The following is a 22,286-nucleotide window of genomic DNA, read 5'->3' on the forward strand; positions in this document are numbered from 1 at the left end:
CGGCTCAATTTAAACAGATATTCCGACATCTAACGGAACGGTGTCATATCTAAAGGGGGAAATCTGCATTTTAAAGGGACATGAATATTTGCGGAAATACCCCGTTAAAATGAAGAGATGGAAATGGACGAGATTACATTTCAAAGGGATGTGGCACATTCAAAGGGATATCTTAATATGTAAAGTGACGCAGTTATATCTAAATGAATCTACATTTCGAAGAGACGTTGCCCTAATTATAAGTAGAGACAATAGGTGTGAATTCTGTCTGTGTCCCAACGTTGAGTCAGACTGACATTTTTCTTAGAAAAGCTCTGCATTTAAATTACATTCTTGAGAAGCTAAGTTATAGATTCGGGTGTAGGTTAGGGAGGATTGGCCGTGCTAAGTTACCCATAGTGACCAGGGATGTACAGGTTCGGGTGGCTTGGCCATGGAAATATGGAGTAAGGGGTTGGATATGGCTGGGATACTGTTCAGAGGGCCAGAGAGTAATAGATGGGCTGAATGGCCTGCATCCACATTGTTGGGATTGTATGACCCTCCCCATAAAGTATCCATTTTTTCTGCATCTATCCTGTCAAGCCCCTTTCAGAATTCTACTGGTTTCAATAAAGGTATGCAGCACAGAAACAGACACTTCGGTCCAATTCGTCCATGCCGACCAGGATTCCAAACTAAACCAGTCCCACGTGTCTGCATTTGGCCCATAATCCCTCTCAACCTTTCTATTCATGTACCCATCCAAATGCTGTTTAAACGTTGTAAATGTACCGGCAACTACCACATCATCAGTAAGTTCATTCCATATACAAAGCCACCCTCTTTCAAAATGTTGCCCCTCCGGTTCCTTTTAAATCTCTCTCCTCACCTTAAGTAATATGCCCCCAAGTTTTGAGCTCCCCGATGCTAAGCAAGAGCCCTTTGCTATTCAGCCTCCCTCCACTCCTCATTTTATCAATCTCAATGATGTCACCCCCTCACCTCCTCTCCTCCAGTGAATAAAGTCCCAGCCTCTCCTTACAACTCAAACCCTCCAGTCCTGGCAACTTCCTGGTAAATCTTTACCGAATCCTCTCTTATAAGTTTCTTCTGATTACAGGGCCACCAGAACTGTACTCAGTGCTCTGAAAGTGGCCTCACCAACATCCGAAACAACCTCAACATGATGTCCCAACCCCTGTACTCAATGGTGTGAACAATGAATGCTATGCTGCTAAATGCCTTCTTAACTGCCCTGTCAATCAGTGATGCAACTTCTAACGAACTATGTACCTGAACACCACTCCCCCATGTCTGTCTGTTCTATAACATGACCCAGGGCCCTACCATTATCTGTACAAGTCCTGCCCTTTCTTGTTTTAGCAAAATGCAACCCCTTGCTTGTATTAATACCTCTCTCACACATGCTCCCCCTCAGACACACACACACACACACCCTAATACTCTCTCAGGCTTATACTCCATCACACTCACACTTTACCAAGCATGTACACACTCTCACGCACAAACTCACATGCACCCACACACAATTCTATGGGGTGAATTTGTATTGGCAGAATTATATTTGCAGATGTATTCAATTTTGCTCAAAAAGCACACAATTTCCAGGCAGTCAATCCATGTAATATTTTATGAATTTGGAAATAGAACCAGTCTGACTCAAGATTGGAATACTGTCAGACTCAATTCTCAGGAAGAAAGTGAGGACTGAAGATGCTGGAGATCAGAGCTGAAAAGGTGTTGCTGGAAAAGCGCAGCAGGTCAGGCAGCATCCAAGTAGCAGTAGAATCGAAGTTTCGGGCATGAGCCCTTCTTCAGCCCTTTCCTAAAGAAGGGCTCATGCCCAAAACGTCGATTCTCCTGCTCCTTGGATGCTGCCTGACCTGCTGTTCTTTTCCAGCAACACATTTTCAGACTCAATTCTCACACCTTTAAATGCATTGTCTGAGCTGAGATGTCATCTTATTTATAAAACCTTAAGTCATCTCAAGAATGTGACTTAAAAGATGTTCTGGCAGTTACACATTAATGAACCAATACCTGCACCCATTCGAAGAGATGAAAGACTTGACAGCAATCTAGGCTTGTTCAATATATTCTATCAGTTGCATGATACTGATCTTTTGATATACATTCTGTGTCTTACAATGCTGCTCCACAGCTACCCGATGAAGGAGCAGCACTCAGAAAGCTAGTGCTTCCAAATAAACCTGTTGGACAACAACCTGGTATTGGGTGATTTCTTTTTAACTTTATCAACCCAGACTAATACCGATACCTCCACATCATTTCTAGTGAACACAGCCCACACCTCCTGGTGCTGTCAGTAAACTTTACAATGCTGATGAAACAACGCAGTACCTGAAAGATTTACAATTTCTCACGATACTCGCTTCTCATTCACTGCTCCATCTGATACATGACATTGGAAACTCAGTGCAGGAGGCTGAAACGAAGGAGCAGCTTTAAACTAAAAACCTCTTGGAGCTCAAAGCTTTCAATGAGAGTCTGAGCCCGGTGGCAAGTTCAGGTAACCTTTATTGTGACTCAACTTAGTTACATCTTCAGATTCCCCCCTGCAAAAAGGCATAGACAAAGTAGCTGCTTTTTAAACAGCTCAAGATCAAAGCCCACACACACCCCACTGTCTTTACTATTGGGCAGCACCAGGTTGTAATTGGATCCTTGTTACAGCCGTAATCCGGAGGAAGTATTGCCTCACTCAGCAATTTCAACCCATACCCTGTATCCTGGTAAGTTTCTCCCTGCTCATTTGCCAGTGGGGAGAGGGCAGTGCAGAGTCAACCAGATTGCTGTGGGTCTGGAGTCATGTGTAGGCCAGACCGAGTGAAGGATGCAGATGGAACGACTGAATGAATACTCTCCCACAATGGCGGTTCCCTTTCCTAACAAGGGAGAGAGTGAATCAGATGGGGGCTTTCTCCCCCGCATCACACACTCCCTCTGCCATCTGTCGTGGTGGGATTCAAACCCGGGAGTCCCCGGAACCGGATTGATAGTCCAATCGATAATGGCACTTGACCGTTACTCCTTCAATCCCCCTGCGATGGCACGTGAACTCACTGGTGCTTCCGCAGGTGGGAGAAGCGGGTGAAGCCCTTCCCGCACTGACGGCAGGTGAACTGCCTCTCCCCGGTGTGGACCTCCTGGTGCCTCAGCAGGGTGGAAGATGTGCTGAAGGCCTTCCCACACTCGGGGCAACTGAAGGGCCTTTCCCCCGTGTGGACCCGCTGGTGGGTCAGCAGGGTGGAGACCTGAGTAAAGGTCTTCCCACACTCGGGGCAGCTGAAGGGCCTCTCCCCCGTGTGGACCCGCTGGTGGGTCAGCAGGGGGGAGACCCGAGTAAAGGCCTTCCCGCACTCAGGGCAGTTGAAGAGCCTCTCCCCCGTGTGGATCCGCTGGAGGATCTGGAGGCTGGAGTAATTGCTGAAGGCCTTCCCGCACTCAGGGCAGGTGAACGGCCTCTCCCCCGTGTGGACCCGCCGGTGGGCCAACAGGCAGAGAAAAACATGAAGACCTTCCCACAATCTGGGCAGCTGAAGGGCCTTTCCCCTGTGTGGTCCCGCTGGTGGGCCAGCAGGTGGGAGGAATGTCTGAAGGCCTTCCCACAGACAGGGCAGGGGAATGGCCTCTCCCCGGTGTGACTGCGCCGATGAGTCTCCAGGGCAGACTCCAGGACCTTTCCCACAGTTGCCACACTTCCACGGTTTCTCCATGAGGCGGGATTCCTCAGGTTTCTCCATGGATGAAGCTTCAGCCGCACACAATCGAATTTCCAGCCCCTTCCTGTCGTGAATTCCTCTTTCCAGGTCGTATAGCTGCTACACACTCCACGCACAGTGCGCTGCAACAGTGGGGTCTCTCGTCCAGTCCCAGTGATGCTGAAAACATACTCACTCAGTCAGGAACCATAAAGCTTTGAACCCTCTCACAAAAATCAGTCGAAAATCGTTGCGGTCCTGGTGGACTGAGTGACTGTCAGACATTGATGGCGAAGTGAGGATCGCAAATGCTGGAGAGTCAGTCGAAAAATGTGGCACTGGAAAAGCATCCGAGGAGCAGGAGGGTCAATGTTTTGGGTATAAGCCCTTCATCTGTTGATTGAGAAACTTCCGCCATCAGATCTTCAAATATGCTGTAAAAAGAGATTACAAAAGTCATCACTGCCAGTGCAGGGTAGAAATTCTGAACAAGCAATTCTACTTTCTGCAGAACATTCTTTTCTTTTATTATTCCACAAAATTGAAAGCACCATCCCACTCTCTCTCCCCCTCTGTTCTCACTCCCCTCTAACCAATTCCCCTGAAGGTGCTGATTCGGGATCTTACAGGGGCAGAAAAGCAAAAACATCAAGACTGACATCTCTCTGAATTTTGGATTCCTCCACCTGAAAGTTAATATCTTTCACAACACTGGGATCCTGCTGAGAGTGAGCAGGTCTTATTTTGGGAAGCAAACACAATGTGTGTCAATTCAGGGTGAACCTGCCACGCAGTTTCTTTAGGAACAACCAGACACAAAATGGTTAACATCCCTGGGAAGGGGAAGCAAAATGACACCAGAGAGAAATTGAATATACTGACATGGCAAACATTAGTGGAAAGCCAGAGTCATAGAGGTAGACAGTACAGAAACAGACCCTTCGGTCCAACTCGTCTGTACCGACCAGATATCGTAAATCAATCTGGAACCGTTTGCTCACATTGGCCCATAGCTGGGGTCATCCCTACCCCCTGTCCTGAGACCTTGATGCCTCCAAGCTGACCTTCAAAGGTTCGGTTTTTCCCTCCATTCTTTCCCGGTTGTCTTTTGTAAGTTTTGAAAACTTTCCCAATCCTCTGAGTATAGGATTTGGGAAGTTGTGTTGTCGCAGTACAGGACATTGGTTAGGCCACATTTGGAACATTGCGCACAATTCTGGTTTCCTTCCTATCAGTAAGATGTTGTGAAACTTGAAAGGGCTCAGAAACATTTACAAGGATATTGCCAGGGTTGGAGGATTTGAGCTAAAGGGAGGCTAAGGCTGTTTTCCCTGGAGCGTTGGAGGCTAAGGGGTGACCTTATAGAGGTTTATAAAATCATGAAGGGCATGGATAGGATAAATAGGCAAAATCTTTTCCCTGCGGTGGGGGGAGGGGGAGGTCCAGAACAAGAGGGCATAGGTTTAAGGTGATGGGGGAAAAAAAAACAAAAGAGATCTGAGGGGCAACCTTTTCATACAGAGGGTAGTAAATGTATAGAATGAGCTGCAGGAGGAAGTGGTGGAGGCTGGTCCAAATACAACATTCAAAAGGCAGCTGGATGGGTACGTGAATGGGAAGAGTTTGGAGGGATATGGGCCAAGTGCTGGTAAATAGGATAGATTAATTTCAAATATCTAGTCAGCATGGACAAGATGGACTCTTTCTGTACTGTACAGCTCTATGGCCATCTACTTCATTTTGAAATTTTTGCACTACCACTTGGAACACCCTGTTAGGGTTCAGAGAGTGCCAGGTCCTGACATCTCCTTCCTCACGTCTCCTGTGTATTTTAAATCAATAGTACCATTTGTATGTAACTGGGTTAGTACTTTAAACACAGACACATACAATATAATCAGAATTTCTATTCGGTACAGACAGGGATGACTTGTTTCAACTTTGCTAACAGGGTATCAGAAGCGGAGGATCTGCAGACAGAAATCTTGGAAGAAATTCCATAACAAGATCTGACAGGGTCACTCAATATCATTGGGGTGGGTTGAGTCTGGAAAGAGAAATCCGTTCGACCTGCTTCAAAAGGTACTGGACATCAGTGTGAGCAGAGGAGCACTCAGAGAGGAACACACCAGTGAACTGAGCTTTAACTGGTTGCACAGAATGAGTGTATGTGTCCCAGTGAACTGACTTTGGAAAAGAGCTTTAACCAGTTACACAGACTGAGAGGGGGGCTGGGGCATTTATTTTACCCTGGAGCATCAGAGCCTGTGGGGTGACCTTAGAGAGGTTTATAAAATCATGAGGGGCATAGATAGGGCAAATAGCCTAGGTCTTTACCCGCCAGTGTGGGGGAGTCAAAAACCAGAAGGCATAGGTTTAAGGTGAGAAGGGAAAGATTTAAAAGGAGCCTAAGGGACAACTTTTCATGCAGAGGGTTGTGCATGTCTGAAATGAACTGCCAGAGGAAGTGGTGGAGGTGGGTACAATTGCAATGTTTAAGAGGCATTTGGTTGGGTATATGAATAGGAAGGGTTTGGAGGGATATGGGCCGGGTGCAGCCAGGGGGGATTAGATTGGGTTGGAATATCTGGTCGGCATGGATGAGTTGGGCCGAAGGGTCTGTTTCCGTGCTGTACAGCTTTATGACTCTATGACTAGCACTCGGAGCATGGCTCCTTCATCAGGTAATTGTGGAGAATAAAATCATAAGGCACAGAATGGATGGAAAAACATTACAGTGCACTGAAATGATATATGGAAAAACACTGGATTGTTAAGTCTTTCATCTTTTAATATGGGCTGCTCATATCATTCATTTGTAAATCCCAGAATTTCCTGAAAGACATCTTCTTGAGATAACTCAAGGTTTTATAACAAAACGTGACATCTCAGCTCTGACAATGCATTAAAGGTGTGAATTCAGAGTCTGTCTGTATCCCAATCTTGAGTCAGACTGGTTCTATTTCCAAAGTGGAATTTACAAAATATTACATGGATTGAACAGCCTGCAGATTGTGCATTTTTGAGAAAAATAGAATGTCTCTGCAAATATAATTCTGCAAATACAAATTCACGCCCATGGATGTATGTGTGTGAATGAGACAGAGAAAAGTCTATTTTGTGCTGTATATCCCTATGTCTACTTGATAACAGATGCTTTATTTCTGTTGGTGTAAATATTGTTGTAAATCAAAGCGGGGTATGAATAGTTAGATGTTAGGGTGAGAGAATGCCTCAAGAGGGGCACTATAAGAATCCTGGGAGAGCCCTATTTCTGGTTTACTTCCTCATGAACAAACATTAAGCATCAGCATTTATTTATTTCTAATTTTGTTCTGTTTCTCTTGTTTGATTCCCAGCTAGGACTACACTCTGTGTCTGGATGGTTGACAGGCTGAGAGATTGTGGCTTGAGTCTTGAATAACTGAATGTTTTATTGTTCCAGAAGGTGTGGGGGTGGGGATCAAGGCTTCAGCAGAAATCCAGCAGAGCAGAGAACAGACCAATATCTTACTCTGTGGGAAACTGAAATCCGAGCTGATCGTGGCTGATATATCCATTGGCTCAGCTCTTCTTCCCTGCATTATCCCAACTACCCTTAATTCCCTGACCATGAAAACCCATCCAATTGTGTCTTGAATATACTTAATGAAGATGCCTTTACTGATTCCTTTGGCAGAGAACTCCATAGATTGACTACTCTCAAGGAAAAGCAGTTCCTCCTCATCTGTCCTAAATGGCACGGTGGCACAATGAGTAGCACTGCTGCCTCACAGCGCCAGAGATCCGGGTTCAATTCCTGCCTCGGGCAACTGTCTGTGTGGGTTTCCTCCGGGTGCTCTGGTTTCGTCCCACAGTCCAAACATGTGCGGGTTAGGTGAATTGGCCATGCTAAATTGCCTGTAGTGTCAGGTGAAGGGGTAAATGTAGGGGAATGGATCTGGGTGGGTTGCTCTACTTGTTGGAGTAGTGCATCCACCACGACCTCTGGACATTCATTCCATACATGAACCACTCTCTGTTTATGAAAACCTTTTCCCGAATCGGTCCACGCCATGCATTCATTTGCAGCAACCGAAAGGAAAGGGAAGAAAAAAGATTGAATCCAAGAATGAAAAAAAAGGAGAAGGAGTTGAGAAGAGAGTGCCGTACTCACAGATGGTTGACAGAGTAGGAAGGTTGCAGTCTGGAACAAACTCACTCTTCATTCAGGGACAGAGCAGCAGCAGCTTCCGAAGCTCGTGTTCCAACTTCTGCAGTCAGACAATAGGAAGGCACTGATTGGCAGGAGGACCAGTCACCTTCCGGTCCTCCAAGACTTCCGATTGGTCCACCAAAAGAAAGTCGCGATGCGGGCTTTGCGTGCAGTGAGGAGCATGCGCAGTTTCATCCTTGTACCGACGAGCATGCGCAGTCTGCTCTCTGGCGATGCCGTTGCTGACAGAATTTAAGTGTCTGAATGCCAACAGAAGTTAAAAAGGGGAGAGCCCCCCTTTCTTCCCCCTGTGATATTTACCATTCCTACACGCCCCATGACTTTATAAATAGAAATAAGGTCACCCGACAACTTGTGGTCGTCAATGGGGCGACCAGAACTGTACTCAGTCCTCTCCACGTGGTCTCACCAATATCCTGTACAACCTCAACGTGATGTCCCAACTCCTACACTGAACGGTGTGAACAATGAAGGAAAGTGTGCTAAACGCCTCTTTCACCACCCTGTCTACCAATGATGCAACTTTCAAAGAACTATGTCCCCGACTTGGAGATGCCGGTGTTGGACTGGGGTGTACGAAGTTAAAATTCACACCACACCAGGTGATACTCCAACCGGCTCATTTGCAAGCATTATCTTTTGCAGCACTGCTCCTTCATCAGGTGGTTGTGTCTTATGATCCTGCTCCACAAACACCCCATGAAGGAGCAGCGCTCCGAAAGCTTGTGCTTCCAAATAAACCAGTTGGACGATAACCTGGTGTTGAGAAATGTTTAACTTTATGTACCTGAACCCCTCCCCCACCATGTCTCTCTGTTCTCCAACATAAAGCAGGGCTGAAAATGTGTTGCTGGAAAAGCGCAGCAGGTCAGGCAGCATCCAGGGAACAGGAGAATGGACGTTTCGGGCATATGCCCTTCTTCAGGAATGTTCCTGAAGAAGGGCTTATGCCCGAAACGTCCATTCTCCTGTTCCCTGGATGCTGCCTGACCTGCTGCGCTTTTCCAGGAACACATTTTCAGCTCTGATCTCCAGCATCTGCAGTCCTCACTTTCTCCAACATAAAGCAGGGCCCTACCATTAACTGGACAAGTTCTGCCCTTGTTTTAGCAAAATGCAACGTCTTCCCTTCATCTGTCATGCTCTCTCGGACACTCTCACACACACCCTAACACTCACACCGTCTCACAAGCTTATACTCCATCAAACACACACTTCATTAACATGCATGCACAAACTCGCATGCACGCATATTCTCGTGCACACACAGTCTCACATAAGTCTATGGGGTGAATTTGCATTTGCAGAATTATATTTGCAGATATATTCAATTTTGCTCAAAAACCACACACACTGCATGTAATATTTTATAATCCGTGTAATATTTTATAAATTCCCACTTTGGTTAATAGAACAAATCTGATTCAAGATTGGGATACAGATTCGAACCTCACAACTTTTATGCAGTATCTGAGCTGAGATGTCACCTATTTTTATAAAATCTTAAACCATCTCGACAAGGTGAATTAAAAGTAATTCTGGGGTTTACATATTAATGAACTAAAACCTGCAACCAATGGTAAAAGATGAAAGACTAATCCGCAATCTAGATTTATTCAATATCTTATCAGTTGCATGACACTGTCAGCTTTTGCTATAAATTCTGTGTCTTATGATTCTGCTCCACAGCTACCTGATGAAGGAGCAGTGCTCCAAAAGCCAGTGCTTCCAAATAAACCAGAAGGAAGATAACCTGGTGTTGTGTGATTTTAACTTTATCCACCCCAGTCCAACACCAGCACCTCCACATCGTTTCCAATGGACACAACCACACCTCCCAGTGCTGCCAGGAAACTGTACAATGACAATGGGATGATGTAGTACCTGCACTCCTGAAAAATTCACAATTTCTAACAATACTGGCTACTCATTCACTGCTGCAACTGATACACAACATTGGAAACATCATCCAGGAAGCTGTCAGAAATGAGCACAGCAGGTCAGGCAGCATCTGAGGAGCAGGAAAATCAATATTGCCCGAAATGTCAATTTTCCTGCTCCTCGGATGCTACCTGACCTGCTGTGCTTTGCCAGCACCACTCATCTTGACTCTGATCTCCAGCATCAGCAGTTCTCACTTTCACCTGTAAGAAATGAGCAGTTTTAAAACAAAAATCTGTTGCAGTTCAAAGCTCTCAATGAGAGTCTGAGCTTGGCGTGAAGTTCAGGTAATCTTTATTGCGACCCAACTTTGTTACAGCTTCAGAATCTCCCAGCAGAAAGGCATAGAAAAAGTAGCAATGTTTTAAAAACAGCTCACAGTCAAAGTGCACACACTCCCTCCAACCCCTCACTTTCTTCATTATTGGCCACCACCAAGTTGCCCTTTGTAATTGGATCCTTGGTACATCCTTAACCCGGAGGAAGTATTGCCTCACTCAGCATTTTCAACCCGTATCCTGTATCCAAGTTAGTTGGATGGACAGTGCAGAGTCAATCATACTGCTGTGGGTCTGGAGTCACGTGTAGGCCAGACCGGGTAAAGGATGCAGCTGGGACGACTGAGTGAATCCTCTCCCTAAAAAAGAACTGAGTGAATCAGATGGGGGTTTTCTTCCACCCCCACCCCACCGACAATGGTTTCACCGTTAGATTCTGAACTCCAGATTTCTGACTAAATTCCAATTCCACCATCTGCCGCGGTGGGAATCGAACCCGGGAGTCCCCGGAACCTAGTTGATAGTCCAGTCGATAATGGCACTCGGCCGTCATTCCCTCAATCCCCTGCGATGGCACACAAACTCGCTGGTGGCTCCCCAGGTAGGAGGAGCGGGTGAAGGCCTTCCCACAGTCGGGGCAGCTGAAGGGCCTCTCCCCCGTGTGGACCCGCTGGTGGGTCTGGAGTTGGAGGCCTGGGAAAAGGCCTTTCCACACTCATGGCAGCTGAAGGGCCGCTCACCTGTGTGGACACGCCGGTGGGTCTGGAGGTTGGAGGCCTGGGAAAAAGCATTTCCATACTCGAGGCAGCTGTAGGGCCTCTCCCTCGTGTGGACCCGCCGGTGGGTCTGGAGATTGGAGGCCTGGGAAAAGGCCTTTCCACACTAGTGGCAGCTGAAGGGCCTCTCCCCCGTGTGGACCCGCTGGTGGGTGTGAAGGTTGGTGGAATCACTGAAACCCTTCCCACAGACCGGGCAGGGGAATCGCCTCTCCCCAGTGTGGCTGTGCCGATGAGTCTCCAGGGCAGATGGGAAACGGAAGCCTTTTTTGCAGTTGCCACACTTCCACGGTTTCTCCACAGGGCGGGACTCCTCTGGTTTCTCCATGGCCGGAGCGTCAGCCACATACAAACGTGTGCAGAGCCTATTCCCACCGTGAATTCCTCTTTCCAGGCCATATAACTGCTTCAGGCTCCATACTCAGTGCACTGCAATGGTAGGGTCTCTCATCCAGTCCCACTGATGCTGAAAACGTCCCCAAACAGGAACCAAAAAGCTTTGCTCCTTCTCACAGAATCATAGTTGAAAACTGTTGCAATCCCGATGGATTGAGTGACTGTCAAAGTGAGGACTGTAGACACTAGAGAGTCAGATTTGAAAAGTGCAGTGCTGGAAAAGCACAGCAGGTCAGGCAGCATCTGAGGAGCAGGAGAGTCAACATTTAGGGCATAAGGCCTTCATCTGTTGATTTTGAAACTTCCGTCTTCAGATCTTCAAATACTCTGTAAAAAGAGATTACAAAAGTCATCACTGTCAGTGCAGGGTAGAAATTCTGAACAAGGAATTCTACTTTCTGTGGAATATTCTTTTCTTTTGTTATTCCACAAAATTGAAAGCACCATCCCACTCTCCCTTCCCCTCTGTTCTCACTCCGCTCAAATTCCCTGAAGGTGCTGATTCAGGATCTTAAAGGGGCAGAAAATCAAAAACCTAAAGACTGACATCTCTCTGCATTTTGGATAACTCCACAACACTTGGATACAGTTGACAGTGAGCAGGTCTGATTCTGGGAAGCAAACATAAGTGTGTCAATTCATGGGGTAACCTGCAATGCAGCTATTTGTGGAACAAAATGGTTAACGTCCCCAGGAAGGTGGGAGCAAATTGAGACATCAAGGCATTAACACCGACACACTTCAGTGAAACTCTTCTGCTCCCAGTCAGGGCAAAACATCTTTGAAAGCTGCTCTGAAAGTCCAGTCTTCACAACCACACTTCTGCTTTCACCAAAGATAATTAGAGTCATACAGCACGGAAACAGACCCTTTGGCCCAACTTGTCCGAGCTGACCAGGTATCGTAAATTAATCTAGTCACATTTGTCATCACTTGGCCCCTATATGGGCCGGGTGCTGGCAGCTGGGACTAAATTGGGTTGGCTATCTGTTCGGCAAGAATGAGTTGGACAAAAGGATCTGTTTCCGTGCTGTACATCTCTATGACTCCAGTCGCATTTGCCATTACTTGGCCCCGATCCACTGAACCCTTCGTATTCATACACCCATCCACATACCTTTTAACTGTTGGAATTGTACCAGACCCCACCACCTCGTCTGGCAGCTCATTCCATAACTGCACCACCCTCTCCATCAAAAAAGTTGCCCCTGAGATCTCTTTTACATCTCCCCCACGCCCACCCCCTCCCCGGGCTCTATGGGTAATGTAGAACCGCCAATCCACCCTAACCTGCACATCCCTACACACTATGAATAATTTAGCATAGCAAATCCCCCCTAAAATGGATAAAGTTAAAAATCATACAACACCAGGTTGGAGACCAATAGGTTTGTTTTAAAGCACTAGCATTTGGAGCACTGCTCCTTCATTAGGTGGTTGTGGAGAATAAGGTCATAAGACATAGAATTTATGGAAAAACATGACAGTGATCTGCCACTGAAATGACAGTGTCCATGTCATTGAAATGACATGTTGAACAAACCTGGATTGTTCAGTCTTTCATCTTTTCGATTGGGTTGCAGGCATCATTAACATGCAAATCCCAGAACTACCTGTAAGGCACCTTCTCAAGAGAACTTAAAGTTTTATAACAAAAAGTGACATTTCAGCCCAGGTCTGAAAATATAATTCTGCAAACATACACAAACAAGTCCACGGGAGTGAATGTGTGTGTGTGGTGTGTACGCGCATGAGAGAGAGAAAATGTCTATATCCATCCTGTATGTCTCTGTCTATTTGAGAACAGATGCCTTACTTCTGTTGGGGTAAGTATTGTTGTAAATCATAGCTGGGTACTAATAGTTAGATATAAGGGGGAAGAGAATTCCTCAAATAGGGCAGTATAAGAATCCTGGGAGAGCCCTATTTCTGGTTTACTTTCTAATGAACAAACATTAAACACAAGCACCTATTTATTTCAAATTTGGTTTCATTTTTCTTGTGTGATTCCCTGCTGTGACTACACTGTGCCTGGATGGTTGACAGGCTGGGAGATTGTGGGTTGGGGCTTGATTGACTGAATGTTTTATTATTCCAGAAGGTGCAGAAGGGAACAGGGAGATCAACAGAGGACAGAGAAATCAGGAACTGAAATCTGAGCTGACACCAGACTACCCTGTGATCAGTGCTTTGATTAGCAGTGCCAACCCTCCACCTTTACCTAGCTTCCCATTTGAGGACACCCTCAGTATTCAGGATCCAATCCTTGTCATCCTGAAGCCATGTCTCTGTAGGGAGTGTCAGATCGCAATTATTCACTTCAATGTGTGTAGTCAATTCATTCACTTTTGTCACAACGCAGCACACGTTCAGACACACCATTTTTAGTTTCAATTTTTGTGACGTTTATATCCAGTTTTGATCGCTGGTACATTTACTCTCCTTGTCCCTTTCTATCATTCTCTTATGTTCATTTTCCACATCACTACATTACTCACTGGCCTTGATTTGGATTGGCCATGCTAAATTGCCCAGAATGTCCAGGGATGTGCAGGTTAGGTGGGTTAGCCATGGGAAATGCAGGGTTATAGTTTCGGAGTAATAGAAGCAGGAGTAGGCTATTTGGCCCATCCAGCCTGCTCCACCATTCATTAAGATTATGGCTGATCTATCCATTGTCTCAGCTCCTCCTCCCTGCATTGTCCCAACTACCCTTCATTCCCCTACCATTGCAAATACCCATTCAACTGTGTCTTGAATATACTTAATGAAGCTGCCTCTACTGCTTCCTTGGACAGAGAATTCCATAGATTCACAACATTCCAGGAAAAGCAGTTCCTCCTCATCTCTGTCTTAAATTTACTCCTCCTAATCTTGAGCCTGGTTTCATTCACCAGCAGAAATGACTGGATAGGGTAAGGTTTCATCCCCACAGTGCAATGAATTCCCACTTTCTACCAAAACCTCAGATGTACTCGCTCACTCAGTTGCTGTCTCACAAATGCAAGATTTAATTGTAACTTCTGCTCCCATTAAGGGCAAAACATCTTTGAAAGCTGCTCTGAAACTCCAGCCTTCACAATCACACTTCTGCTTTCATCGAAGAAGATTAGAATCATACAGCATGGAAACAGGCCCTTTGGTATGTGGGGGGGAACCTAATTGAAACAAGGAATACTGAACAGCCTGGACAGAGTGGAATTTGGAAAAGGTGTTTCCATTGGTTGGAGGCATTAGAACCAGTGGGCACAGCCTTAGAGTAAAGGGAAGACCTTTCAGAATGGAGGTAAGGAGAAACTTCTTCAGCCAGAGAGTGGTGAATCTATGGAATTCACTGCCACAGAAGGCTGTGGAGGCCAGGTCACCGAGGATATTTAAGATTGAGATGGAGACGTTCTTGAGGTGACCTGACAGAGGTTTATAAAATCAAGTGGGGCAGAGATGAGGTGACCGCTGGGTATCCTTTCCCTAAGGTGGGGGTTTCAAGATTAGGCAGCAAATTTGAAGGTGAGTGGAGAAAAGATTTTAAAAAGGCAGGGGGGGCACTTTTCTTTTTACACAGAGTGGTTTGTACGTGGAATGAATGTGGATGCAGGTTGAGTAACAACATTGAAAAGACATTTGGATAAGTATATGAATAGGAAAGGTTCGGAGGAATATGTGCCAATCACAGGTAGGTGGAATTAGTTTAGTTTGTGAATATAGTCGGCCTTAGACTAGTTTGACTAAAGGGTCTGGTTTTGTTGGTGTCTGACTCTGTAACTGTTCTATACTGGTGTTAAATCATTTCCTTGCCTTCCCCCAGAAACATCCACTTCTTTGGTGTTCAAAAATCAGATGAACTCAGCCTTGAATAATGTTCAATGACCCCCTAATGCAGGAAGACATCCCCACTTCTGAACTCAATTCCTCTTGTTAATACACCCCTTGCCTTGCTGATTGCTTGCTGCACCTGTCCAGGCAAAAGTGAGGACAGCAGATGCTGGAAATCAGAGTCCAGATTAGAGTGATGCTGGAAAAGCACAGACCCGGTCAGGCAGCATCTGAGGAACAGGAAAAATCGACATTTCAGGGAAAAGCTCTTCACCTGCACCTGTGTGACAACTGGAAGTGACTGGTGTAGAAGGATGTGGAGGCCCCTTTACACATCCACACATCATTCCTGATGAAGGGCTCGGGACCGAAATGTCGACTCTCCTGGTCCTCGGATGCTGCCTGACCTACTGCCTTTTTCCAGCCCCACACTTTGACTCTAATCTCCAGCATCTGCAGTTCTCATTTGCTCCACATCCCAATATATCACCATTTAAACAATACATCTCCTTTCTGCTTTTTTTTCACAGCAATGGCTATGACTTCACATTGAGATACTGCATTTGCCACGTGTTTGTAAATTGTGGTCTTCTCTACATTAGGAAGACCAAGCGTCAACTTGGGGAACAGTTTGGCGAGCATCACAGCTGGGTCTGCAGAGGCTGACCAGACCTCCCAGTCACCACTCATTTTAATTCCCCTTCCCACTCCCTTTCTGACAAGAACATTTTAGCCTTCCTCTATTGCCACAACGAACCAACCTGCAAATTGGGGGAACAACACCCCATCTTCCGTCCGGGCAGCCTACAGCTCGTAGGACTCAACATCAAGTTCTCCAATTTCAAATAATCTCCCTTTCCATCCCCCGACTCCCTTCTCAGTCCCGTGCCCCTCATTTCCACTTCTCCCTTTCACTAACCTGATTTCTTCCACCCATTGACTCATCAGGCCGTACCCTCTCCCTGTCTTCACTTATCCCCACTTTAGCCCCCGGCCCGGACCCCAGCACCCATCCCCAGTCCTGAGGAAGGGTTACACCAGAAACACCGACTTCTCCACTTCCTGATGCTGCCTTGTTTGCTGTGTCCTTCCATCCTCCTTTTGTTTTTATTTCAAAAATATACTTTATTCATAAAATAATTTGATGGTCTGTACAGTTGGTCATGCCATACTGTGGTGAAAGGGTTAAAATTGTGTCCCAATACATGTGTGAATCTAACCGAAAATGGAAGGTGTCGCTTAGTCCCGTGTGAATCTTATTACACACCTTCCCGTGTGAATCTTCTTATCTGTATGTGACCAGAATGGAATGTGTTTTTCAGCCTTGCTCTGCTGTTCACATGAATGTTTAGATCTCGAAAAGAGTATATCAGCTGGAAAAGTCTCCAGTTCGGTAGAGTCTGCTCCGGGGTTGCGTTTAACCGCCGAGCGTGGGTTGTTGGCAACCGCTCTACGAGAACTGACGGCTCCCAGTTCCGGTAACACGTAGAGTGAGTATAAACCAGACCCGTTGTAAGTACGAGACCTGGTTGTGGCGACGCTGCGGGAAATAAAACACTTATATTCTAGCAGACTCGCCTCTTGGCTGTTTGTTCTGTGTCAGACTACTTTCCTGCGAGCCTGGTCCTTGACCTTGAGAATTTTTTTAAAACGTTTTGGCGTAGCCGGCAGGATCAATCGCAATTGAGGAAAGATTTTGATACAGAACAATGTTTTGGAAAAAGGCTAAGAAACCAGAGGAACAAACTGTGGAGGTCCCGACCGTCCCGGGATGGCATGGACCGTGGCATGGCGTGGCAGTTTGTTTGAGAAATGGTGGGGGGCGACCGGAGAACTGGGAGGCCGAGGGCGTAGGAACCCCAGGGTCGCTGCTGTCCACCCTTGAGAGGATCCCAGTCCTGCCGAAGAACCCCTTGCCTGGGGTACAGCGGAGGATGTGGGCCTGTTCGGCGGCTTGTAGACAACAGTCAGACAAGCGCCAAAAAGCTGAAGCAGAATTAGCCCTCCTGAAACATGAGCAGGGACTTAGTTCGGGAGATGCCTCTATGTTGAGGCAAGAAATTATGAAGTTAAAAGCTGAATTGACAGCATTAACTGAACTAGCAGGACGAACTATTATGTATCTGTCTGCTAAGAAACGGAAAGAGAAAAGGAAGGTCCCTCGAACCCCGGACCCAGTACAAGTACGGGCGTTTGTAGCCCAGTTAAATAACGGGGATCGGTGGGATATCGATCATTGGGATGGGAACATTTGGGGAGATTCAGATGATCAGTACGAAGAGGACCCACCCGTACTCCAAGCTAAACCAGTGGTTAGGAGAAAGCAGGTTCAGAGATGTCTCCCAGTGCAACGGGAGGTAATGTTAGATGAGGAAGGAAACCCTATACGGAATGAACAAGGGGAGGCAATTACGCATGAATTACCGCGGGCTCAGCCTCCTGCAGAATTCTCTGAATTAACGGAAGACTTCACTACCGATGAGGTGCTGTTTATCACCCAGAAAACCCGACGTAATCCTGGGGAGCCGTTAGAGCTATGGCTAATTCGGCTCCTCGAGGAAGGGGGGCAACAAGTGCAGGTAGACTATCAGGATGCTCCCAAGTTTGGTGGATTAGCAAAGGATGCTGCCATAGACCTGGGGTACCGCAGACAAGCCAAGGATATGGTAATAGATCGCAGTATGGGGACCTTATTTGGGATGTATGCCAGGGCAGTGGCCGAACAGTATCCCTTCCCGTCCGATTGGCCCCCCTTGGAAGGAACTTGGACAACGATTAAGGAAGGGGTTCAGAGGCTAACCCGTTTGTGTGTGCGGGATGCCCTGTTGCTGGGAGTGCTGGACGAGGTAGATAACACAAATGTTAGTAGACAGACTAGAGACCACCTAGTGAAGACTACCCCCCCCCCATTATAAACCACTGTTATTAACCATAATGTTGAGTGGACGGGGAGAAACCCTAGGAGATGCCCGTAGTATGATGAGGGAGATGGGTGGTTTGGGGGATTGGGGACCCACAACCCGTGCTTCTCAGGGGGGCACGGAGGGGCGTCGCCCTGAGGCTTGGGCAGGGGGAAAAGTAAACCCTAATCAAGGAAGTAACCAAGGCCCCTCACGGCGTGCTTTGTGGCAAGCTTTGATACGGGCGCAGGTCCCAGCATCGGAGATTGATGGCCTACCTACACCGGAATTAAAAGACTTATGCAGACGAAAGGGACTGAAGGTGTCCCGGGTAGAGACGGAGTCCCGACCCACTATGGAAGACCTAGTGGAATTACTAACACAAAAATGTCAGACACGGGGTCCGGTTGTTAATGAGCCTCGAAGGGGTAGAACTTCCACTTCCAGCGGTGGGAATCCTCGGAGGACGAGGAGGAGGAGGAGGTACGGCCTCCCCTCCGAGAGTGTTATAAAGTGGATAGGCGTGGCCGGAAACCTAGTAAGAAAGGCAAGAACAAAGAAGGGCGAGGCAAACGTCTTTACCCAGTGCTGTCTGGGGAAGATGAATGGGAGGAACAATAGGAATCGGGCCAAGCCCCAAGGGTTTGCCCACGAACGAGCCAATGGTCAGCAGACGACATTCGACCTCATGTATCATTGACTATCTATTGGCGCAAATCCGTCCAAACCGTTATGGCTCTAGTGGACACAGGGGCGGAGGCCACCTTAATCTATGGGACGCCCCATAAGTTTAAAGGAACCCCAGTCACGCTGGTTGGGCTGGGAGGTAATCTGATTGAAGGAAAAACAGTACAATTGCCCCTAAAGATAGGTACAATGCCCATTAAAACTTATTCAATTATCATTACACCGGTTAGAGAATGGATCCTGGGAATGGACATTCTGGCCGGTTTAACACTTCACCTCCAACAAGGGAAGTTTGAATTTGGAATCACGAAAATGGCTTTGCGCTGTAGGACGGTGTTAGTGGGAAAGGTTAAAATGGACCCCTTCCCCATCCCGATCGCCGATCGCGTAATAAGTCTTAGACAGTATAGGATTCCCGGCGGACATAAAGAAATATCCGCCACAATTAAGGATTATTTGGAAGCGGGAGTGCTTAGGACATGCACCACGGCGTGGAATAACCCCTTATGGCCCGTACATAAAGCCGATGGGTCATGGCGGATGACGGTAGATTATCGGCAACTAAACCGTCACACTCCGGCCTTGACGGCAGCGGTCCCGGATGCCGTCACTATTATAGGACGAATCCAACATCATCCAGGGGTGTGGTACGGAGTAATTGATTTGGCTAATGCCTTCTTCACAATTCCTATTCCCGAAGATAGGCAGGAACAGTTCGCATTCACTTGGGGGGGGTAGACAATTCACGTTCACGCGATTGCCCCAAGGATATCTGCATAGCCCTACTATCTGCCACCGGATAGTTGCAGAACACTTGGCTGCCTTTAAAGTGCCTGACGAAGTGATGATCTCGCACTATATTGACGATATGATGATACAGGGGACAAGTCAGAAGCAGGTTCAGGAATTGCTGGACCAACTGGTTCAACATATGCGAGGATATGGGTGGGAGATCAACCCAGCCAAAATCCAGGGTCCCTCACAAACGGTAAAATTCTTAGGAATCGTGTGGAACAAGGGGGAAAGGGAAATCACTGCGAAAGCTAAAAATAAGATTCAGGTCTTTGCCGTCCCTCACACCCAGAAGGACGTGCAGCAATTTATTGGGTTATTCGGATTCTGGAGACAGCATATTCCCCATTTAGGACAAATTTTAAAACCTTTGTATCGAGTTACGAGGAAAAAGGCAGCGTTCGAATGGACGGAGGTCCATCAAACTGCATTTGAAATGGCCAAGCAAGCGATACAGCAAGCTGTATCCTTGGGAAAGATACAGTCAGGACCTGTAGAACTGCAAGTCTCAGCACAGGGGATTATGCCAATTGGAGCTTATGGCAAAAACAGGGAAGAACCCGTAAGCCATTGGGATTTTGGTCCCGAAAATTACCCCCGGCAGGGGAACGGTATACCCCCTTTGAGAAACAGTTATTAGCATGCTACTGGGGCTTGGTGGAAACCGAAGCCCTGACCATTGGACATGAAGTGATCATGAGAACAGCTATCCCTATTCTTCCGTGGGTACTTAGTGACCCCACTACCCACTGAATAGGAACTGCCCAAGAGAGCAGCATCATTAAATGGAAATGGTATGTGTCGGAGAGAGTGCGGACTGGACAGAAAGGAGTGTCAGTCCTACATGAGCAAGTGGCGGAGGCCCCTGAGGAAGGGGAAAAACGGTTTGAGGTGATTGAATACAAGGAATCACCCGTTAAGATGGGAAAACGGTATGATGAACTGACCCCGGATGAACAAGCCACGGCTTGGTTCGTAGATGGGTCAGCCCAATGGAAAGCGGGACAGCGTAGATGGAAAGCTGCCGCCTTTAACCCAAAACAAGGCACTACCCTAGAAGAATTAGGGGAGGGAAAAAGTAGTCAGTGGGCAGAATTAAAAGCAGTGCATATGGTAGTCATGCAAGCAGGGGTCATGGGAGTTTGTTTGTTCTCTGACTCGTGGTCAGTGGTTAACGGCATGACACAATGGATGCCAACTTGGCAGGCCAATCAGTGGATGATCCAGAATAGGGAAGTATGGGGTAAACAGTTATGGGAAGATATATGGGAGAAAGCTCAATACCTGGTCATATACATCACCCACACTGTTACGGTCTGTCGATATTATGTATTACCAGTGATTACATCTTCTGGATATTATTTTCTGAAGACAAGGGGACAGTGGTTTAGCCCAGATACCAATATTACCTATGATCTGTCCGCTTGTGAACAGACTGATCAGGGGAAAACTTGCCTACTGATGGACAGGTATCGGGACCCTTGCTTGACTAAGGGAACGGCCCTGTGCGAATGGACTGTTGAGACTCCAAGGGACATGATGTGGCAGATTGGGCCACACACGCTCTGTGTGGCTACCAATAATCCACATCCTATGCTTCCCTCAGCACCGTTCTCGGGATGCCTCTCAAATGTCTATCAGTGGCACTGGCAGAATCAGACCTATTTGTTGACCACTTATAGCAGTGCTCGCCACTTTACCAAGGTGCAGTGGAAAGTGCTGATGAATCCTTGGAACATTTCCCTGGATCGGTTTAAGCGAGCATTGGACCGATCCGAGGAGCTTAAGCAGATATTACGAAAGCATCAAACCAATGTCACCAAGGTTACGGTGTCTACTTTTATACATGGACAGGAGGTAGTACATGCTGCCCGTGTAGTGGACGTGGAGTCAGCTCATCACTGGTGGGACATATTGAGTGGTATGTCCTCCACTGCGGGGACATTCCTGTTCCCACCCTTGTCGATCCTGGTAGCGGTCCTGGTGATTTTAACATGCTGTAATGTCCTGACTTGCTTGTATATTTGGCGTGTACGTAGGCGCTTGTTAGAAAGAATACATATGGGCATAATGTAACACATGTATTGGGCCAAGCAGTGGAATGTGGTGTGTCCCAATACATGTGTGCTCATAATGTAACACATGTATTGGGCCAAGCAGTGGAATGTGGTGTAAAATTATGTCCCAATACATGTGTGAATCATAATGTAACACATGTATTGGGCCAAGCAGTGGAATGTGGTGAAAGGGTTAAAATTGTGTCCCAATACATGTGTGAATCTAACCGAAAATGGAAGGTGTCGCTTAGTCCCGTGTGAATCTTATTCCACACCTTCCCGTGTGAATCTTCTTATCTGTATGTGACCAGAATGGAATGTCTTTTTCAGCCTTGCTCTGCTGTTCACATGAATGTTTAGATCTCGAAAAGAGTATATCAGCTGGAAAAGTCTCCAGTTCGGTAGAGTCTGCTCCGGGGTTGCGTTTAACCGCCGAGCGTGGGTTGTTGGCAACCGCTCTACGAGAACTGACGGCTCCCAGTTCCGGTAACACGTAGAGTGAGTATAAACCAGACCCGTTGTAAGTACGAGACCTGGTTGTGGCGACGCTGCGGGGAATAAAACACTTATATTCTAGCAGACTCGCCTCTTGGCTGTTTGTTCTGTGTCAGACTACTTTCCTGCGAGCCTGGTCCTTGACCTTGAGAATTTTTTTAAAACACATACATATGTAAACATGTACATACAGAGATCAGAATTTATCAT

General features: G+C 46.8%; 1 protein-coding gene across 1 annotated transcript in view; it reads left to right on the top strand.

Moving 5' to 3' along the window:
• LOC148144639 (uncharacterized) overlaps nt 1–22,286 on the top strand; it is a 408,822-nt gene that overhangs the window by 171,889 nt on the left and 214,647 nt on the right. The gene's annotated exons all lie outside the window — the stretch shown is intronic.

Source organism: Chiloscyllium plagiosum, unplaced genomic scaffold (genome assembly GCF_037043375.1).
Source record: "Chiloscyllium plagiosum isolate Xiang-an unplaced genomic scaffold, Cpla_swu_hap1 HiC_scaffold_27, whole genome shotgun sequence".
NCBI classification, from domain to species: domain Eukaryota; kingdom Metazoa; phylum Chordata; class Chondrichthyes; order Orectolobiformes; family Hemiscylliidae; genus Chiloscyllium; species Chiloscyllium plagiosum.